This window comes from Heptranchias perlo, chromosome 21 (assembly GCF_035084215.1).
Source record: "Heptranchias perlo isolate sHepPer1 chromosome 21, sHepPer1.hap1, whole genome shotgun sequence".
Classification (NCBI taxonomy): domain Eukaryota; kingdom Metazoa; phylum Chordata; class Chondrichthyes; order Hexanchiformes; family Hexanchidae; genus Heptranchias; species Heptranchias perlo.
In genome coordinates this window covers 20,489,280-20,496,317 of record NC_090345.1, presented here as the reverse complement: position 1 = coordinate 20,496,317, position 7,038 = coordinate 20,489,280, and positions in this window count along the sequence as shown.

Here is a 7,038-nt window from a genome sequence, read left to right as displayed (position 1 = left end):
TTGGACTATAACCTGGTGTTGTAAGACTCCTTACATTTGTCCACCCCAGTCCATCACCGGCATCTCCACATCCTGATATCCAGTAAGTACCCACTGACTACATTGGTCCCATTACCCATTTTGTTAAATTGCATAACTTTACATTTACTTGCTTTAAACTGCATCTGACACTTTTCTCCCCACAAACCCAGTATATCCAAATCATTCTGCATTTGTGTACACTGGCCCTCATTTACCATTGCTGACATTTTGGCATCATATACAAATTTAGACACTGTTGAACTCACTGCAGTCTCTTTAATTCAGATGACAAACAGCAATGGTTCCAACACCACTCCTTGTGATACATAGCTAAAAACTGACTACCAGCTTGATATTTTCTCATTTACTACTACATATTGCTTTCTTTCAACTGATTGTTTTATCTAAATCAATGGCCCAGAATTTGTGCAGCTCCTGTGAAATAAATTTACGAATGTACTTACTGGGGGTTCTGTGGCATAGACGTGTGTGATTTTGAACTTCTAAATAATTGTGCGCTATCAACCTAGCCTCTGAACAGGGTAAGTTGATTCGCACGGAAATGTCTGAGAGAATGGAAGACACGCCCACAAATTCTGTCAAGAAAAGTCATGTCCGCAAGCAGACTTCATTCATTTAAAGTTAGTACTCTAAAAGCCATTGTAAACAAAATATTAATTTTTTAATAAAGAGCCAAAGAAATAATTGAATTAGAGAAGGGAAAAGTTTTTTAAAAATTCAATTTTTAAATTCAATTTTTTTTATATGACCAAAAACTTTTAAAATTATATGAGACTTAGTTGATTTTTGGAGGATTCTGCAAGTTTCTGTTTGGTCAGCTATTTTTATCAGACCACTTTTGGTGACTTTCCAGCATTTTCTGTTTTTAACTCAGCAGATCAGGTAGCATCTGTGGAGAGAGAAACAGAGCTAACGTTTCAGGAAGATGACCTTTCATCAGAACTCACTGCTGCCTGACCTCCTGATGTTTCTAGCATTTTCTGTTTTTATTACAATTTTCAGCATCTATAGTATTTTGCTTTTTCACTTTTGGTGACTGTTGGCACTGCTATTTTCCACTTTGTTTGGAGGAAGAGGAGGAGTAAAGGAATGTTGCCAGACAGATAAGATTGCACCAGATGCGGATAGGCCACGCCTGATGTTACTCTCCATTGTGGGTCTACAGGTAAAGGTGTACTCACCTGAACTTGTCAGAGGAACTTGGCCTTTGTAGACTACAATTCACAAGAGAGGCAGTGGCGGAGTTGTATTGCATGCTAGAACAGGAACTCCAGCAAAACACATCCATGTGCCCACCACTGCCAGGGTCACCACAACACTAAGCTTTTATGCTTCAAATTCATTCCAGAGTGCCACGAGGGATATAAGCAACATTAGTCAATTTTCAGCTTGCAGATGGAATTTCCAAGTCACTAATGCCTTTCCTCGCAGAGAATTGGCAACAGCATGAAAGGATGCTACAGTATCTTTTCCAAATGGCAAGATTCCCCAAAACATAGCAGGATCCCCCAGAGCATACCATTGATGGTATCCATTTTGCCATTTGGACTTTTGCATACAATAGTTACATCTTCATGAACCGCAAAGGCTGCCACTCTATGAAGGATTGGTTTGTTTGTGAGGATCAGCACAGGAGCATGCAGAATGCTGTATGGCTCGGTGATGTGGACTATAACCTGCTGCTCCCCTTGCGGCAGACATAAATAAGGTAATTGGATGCTATATATCATTGCCAGCCTCTTGGGCATGAGGGAGAACTCTACTTTCTTGAGGGAGTGTTTGTGCAGGTAAGAGTGTGTTGACACTGAACACTGGCCATACCTGGCTCAATGGGCTGTGGCTCTGGTTCTTGGGATGCACCTAGTGAAATCTAAAATGGGACATAGGTCATCAAGGCAGCATTAACACAACACAATGAATCATGGTATTGCTCTTGCCTATCTGCTTTGGGGGCATTGAATGAGTGAGTAAGGAGGAGCTTGCGAAGGAAAGTACTAATCCTGAATTGGTGATTGGCCTCTGACTGCTCCAATAGCAACTTTGCCTTATGCTGCCTTGGCCAAAGATTGGGGGTGGGGGTGGTGTCCTTTTGTTATGTGCAGCCTTCGCCTGAAAACAGAGAAACTGAGGTGCAAAGTTGAAATTGTAGTGGAGACGTACGCAAGTGTCATGGTGTCTCAGATAACACGTGTATGCATCGTGTAGCTGCATTATTTATAGTGAATCGTTTTAAGAGTGACAGACTGAAACTTGAAACCAATTATGGATATCCTGGCTAGGCCAGCACTCAACCAATCAGACGGAAGCTATTCATGCTGCGCCCACTTCCCAAGACCGTGGATGTACTCCGAAATTGGGGTTCTTGAGTCTAAGCTCCCTCATTAAAGATTTCTAGCTCTCTTTTACTATCTTCATTGTTACTCTCTCCATCATTTACATCAATGTGCAACACTCATCTGAACCCACCAATTGGTTTCCCACCCTTGGCTAGAAATGTACAGTCCTATTTTCCTTTTCATATCTATCCTTGTAACAGTAGAATCTAATACAACTATTTCACTTGGCTTTGTCTTCTCCTTACTTTGGCCCCAACATTAAATTTCCCTAATCTCATCAACAAATTTAGAGAAACATTCTCGATATTGGAAATTTGCTCCAGGAATCTACAAGTGCTGAGGCTGAATTTTCATTATCTGAAATCTGCCTACATTCTAAAGGGGATAGCTTAGCTTTTGAAGTTTATTGGAAGAACATGATAATACTTCTCAAATAACTAGACCATCTTGTAGCCAGCTGACATAACAGAGCTGTACTGTGGTGGGGAAAATCACCGCAATAAATGTTGGTAGCAACTGAAGTCTGATTTGGGGAAGGGTGTTATCCCATTGAAACCTCAATCTTTACCTTAATAACAAATATTTCATTAAATTTCTCATCTGATACTTGGTTGCTCTTGAAAATGAACATAGTGAGGATCATTTATTTTGTGCCTTTATTGTATTCATAAACCTTATTTCTGTCCTCCACCCCAACACCTCTCACTAAACTTGTGATACTTCCCATTACTAATCTTTGGGCTCCTTCTTCAAAATAATGCCATTCTTGCTAATGGAACCTTTAACCATGGGGGATTCTCCAATCAGACATTATTTGGATCTGCCTGGCTATTAGTGTGTTGACCCCACCTGATTTTAGACACATTAGGCAAGCTCCCAGCATGTTTTGGGCCTGTGTTGGCATTGCGGGTTCCTTACAATGGGTGATCGTTAAATTTAAAAGGATGCAGCCACTTAAAGGTAAGTGGCCGAATATGGGAATAAAAATGTTTGTTGCCTTTGCAAAGGCTATTAATATTGTTCACGTATGCTTCAGCCTTTACAAAAAACAGCCTTACAGATAACAAAAAGGCCTGGCAAATCTCAGTGGCTGGCACAACAAATGAGTTGAGTGTGTGGCCATGAGACTTAATCAGACTCTAGTTTCCTCTTAATGGACATGCTGGGAATGTTCTTGTGTGTCTGGGCATGTGTTCTATTTGAGAAAATAATACTGTCAATGAAATAATTTTTCACAAAACATTGTATTGATGGATTTATGTTATAAATTGAATTGATGATCTTCAAAAAAGATTGAATACCTAGATAATTTATGATGTGGAGATGCCGGTGATGGACTGGGGTTGACAATTGTAAACAATTTTACAACACCAAGTTATAGTCCAGCAATTTTATTTTAAATTCACAAGCTTTCGGAGGCTACCTCCTTCGTCAGGTGACATCATTGTTCACCATTGTTCATCATTTCACATCGTTCACCTGACGAAGGAGGTAGCCTCCGAAAGCTTGTGAATTTAAAATAAAATTGCTGGACTATAACTTGGTGTTGTAAAATTGTTTACAATAGATAATTTATGGTGATAAATATGCTCATGGCCATTAAGCAACATATTCCCAATAAAAGAATCTCATTTTGAGCATCTAGTTGTTTTCTGAAGCCACAATTTCCCCCCTACAATGGGAGCCTGATTTGTATAACACTGATCTGAACCTCATTGCTTTGCATTCCATATCTTGCTATCAATGTTTTGTCAAGCAACCAGCACCTATAAAATGAAGATTTTCAATTACATTTTTATTTACAAGGAAGAAGCTTGGTGCAGTACATTTTGTTTTCAAGCAAAATTGTTTGCTCTTAATTATTGGAGAAGTCTATACATGAACAAGGTTTGCTCATAAACACAATAACCTCTTTTAGCAACTTCTTATGCTCTCAAACAGAATAGCTTTGAATTGGGATTTATAAATAAACTAGCCGCCAAACAGCAGCACTTTAAATTCCAGAGTGTAGTAGTTTATGAAAAGCATGATTGCCATCACAATGTAACAACTGATGCGTTTAATACTACTTGTGAAGCTGACATATACCAGAGCCACCGTTTTGGTCTCACTTGGAATATGTATTGCAGCATTGAGCACCCCCTACTGGTTAGTTCCAGTTAAGGTAGCACTGTATTCAGGTCTTAAGTGCATTCTTAATGTATCTTGTACCTTATATCACTGAAACCATTGCGATCTTAGGCTTTTCGTAGGTTTCATATATTCAAAATAGCTGAAATGTAGAGTTCACATCAGTATAGATTTTGGCTGGTTCTTTGTAACATAATTTGTAAAAATTATTTCTTGCTTGTGTTCTGGCTGTCCTAAACAGTATAACTGGGAGCTATCTACTAAGCAAGACAATAGAGCCAAAGATTTGGGGGTTATCCTAAGTACAACTATTTAGTCATTGTAATGGATAATGGAAATTGGCAGATAATCAAAAGTCCCCAGATTTTGGCTTTACATGTATGTTTCAGTACGGGAATGAAGACAACTACAAAATAAAAATATAAATTGAATTCAGTCTATCTTGGGTTGTGAGGGTAATTTATGTCAGACAGAAAGAGATTGGTACTAGCAGAAGGCAATGCCTGGTACAAGGCTTTATCTGACAAATATTCATGTGGTTATATCAGGAAGGTGGATAACTGGAGCAAATTTAATGGAGATTTCATATTAAGTGCCATAATGGGAGACTTATTGGAGGGATGAACTCAGATGGTTCAAATGTCTTTTTTTCTTTTCTGACTCTCATGTTACATATGATAACTTCTTTGGAATTATAGAAAAGAGCGGGAAAAAATGGGGAAAATTAGCTGTATGCACCAGCATTCTTGTTAATCTCCAAGTCACACTTGGAAGTGAATGGCCCAGAATTTCCTTGATCTTATTTACACTGAAATGATGCCGATATTTACGCTGTTTCCTATGCCGGTCGCATCGACTGGAATTTATGCACTGAAGTTTCCTGAGGTGCTCATTTGCCTATGCCAGAACTTAAATTCAGCATAACAAATAGGGTTTCTAGGAAACTAGGACAGAGCACTATAAAGGCACAGAACATAGGCCATTCTTCAGAGTGAGGCTTCGAAGTTGAAGGTAAGTGTCAGACTACTTCTTGCTTTAATTTTTTTGGGAAAATCTCTTTATTCAGTGTGTTTCCTGCGTCTCAACAGTATTTCCATTTGTTATTTCATAGAGAGATAGCTACCCCAGTGCCATCTGAGAAAAACAAGGCAGCCAGGAGGAGGATATGCAACTTCTATAATGAAAAGCTGCAGGCAGAGCTGGGTTGATGGACCAAATGGCCTTTTCTCTTCCAATGCTTATAAGAAAACAGTAGGTGAACTGTTTCAAACAGTGTTGTGTGGTCCATCATACCCTGACCAACACCATCATCACCTGTACATAATCCTTAGATTATCATCTTTATTTTCATTCAGACCACAGAGTCATCTTCTGGATAATTGCTTTCACAGATGATTTCATAGTTGTATATTGGCATGCTAGGTGGAGTGGTGTCAACTCACATCGTTGGTTTTCTATCTCAGAAGCAGACAGCAAATAATAACTTGGTGATTCCCTGAAGAGAGGGTGAAAAGATTGAGGGAAGAAACCACTGCGAGTTGTTCTCAAACATCTCATAGCATACTTGAAGGGATTGGCAGAGATACTTCTCTGCCCTTTCTGCTGGGAATAGGGAATGCATCTTAGGTTCAGGTCCCACTCCAGAACTTGAGCACATAAGCTATACTGACACTTCAGTACAGTGGTGTCTGACTGTTGCACTGTCAGAAGTGCTGGCTTCAAATCAGATGTTAAATCGAGGCCCTATCTGCCTATTCCTAAGGTTCTGATGTTAAAGATTCCATGGCACTATTTAAAGACGAGCAAGGCGTTCTCCTGGTATCTTGGCCAACATTTCTCCCTCAACCAACATCATTCGAAACAGGCTAGCTGGTCATTCATCTAGCAGCTGCTTGTTTGGTCTTGTTATATACAAATTGGCTATCACATTTACCTACACAAAGTAATTCATTGTACGTGCACCATTTGGGATATTTGAAAGATGTGATAAGGTACCAAACAAATTCAAATCTTTCCAAGGTTTTTTTTAAAACTAGGGGAAATTATTTTTAAGATAAAACAATTGCAGTATAAATCTTGTGTTCATTTAATAACCTATCAGAATAAAACAGTTTTATATTGAATAAGTGTACAGTATATCTTTAAAAGAATTAAATGCAAAAAAAACTCAGAGGGACATTTCTGCAATCTGCTGAGGTGGCAGCTCTTATTCAGATGGTGAAATTTGCATACAAGGTTAGTGTAGGCCTTTGTGCCTATAATTACTCTGTACTCTAACCTACCAGACCAAATGTAAACACAGAAAATAATTATAGCCCTGGTGAATGGAATTTGCCCTAGTTACCATATTTAAAGATCAACTGAGCTGCTTCCTTATTAACCGTTGATGAGGTTGCCTCGGTCACACCCAGAAACCAGGTCTTAATTTTACAGAACGAGCCTAACTGTGAAGCAGCACCGTGTAACATTTGTGAAGCAGACTGATTTTTGATAACATTTACACTAATAGATGTAGTAAGTTGATCAGACG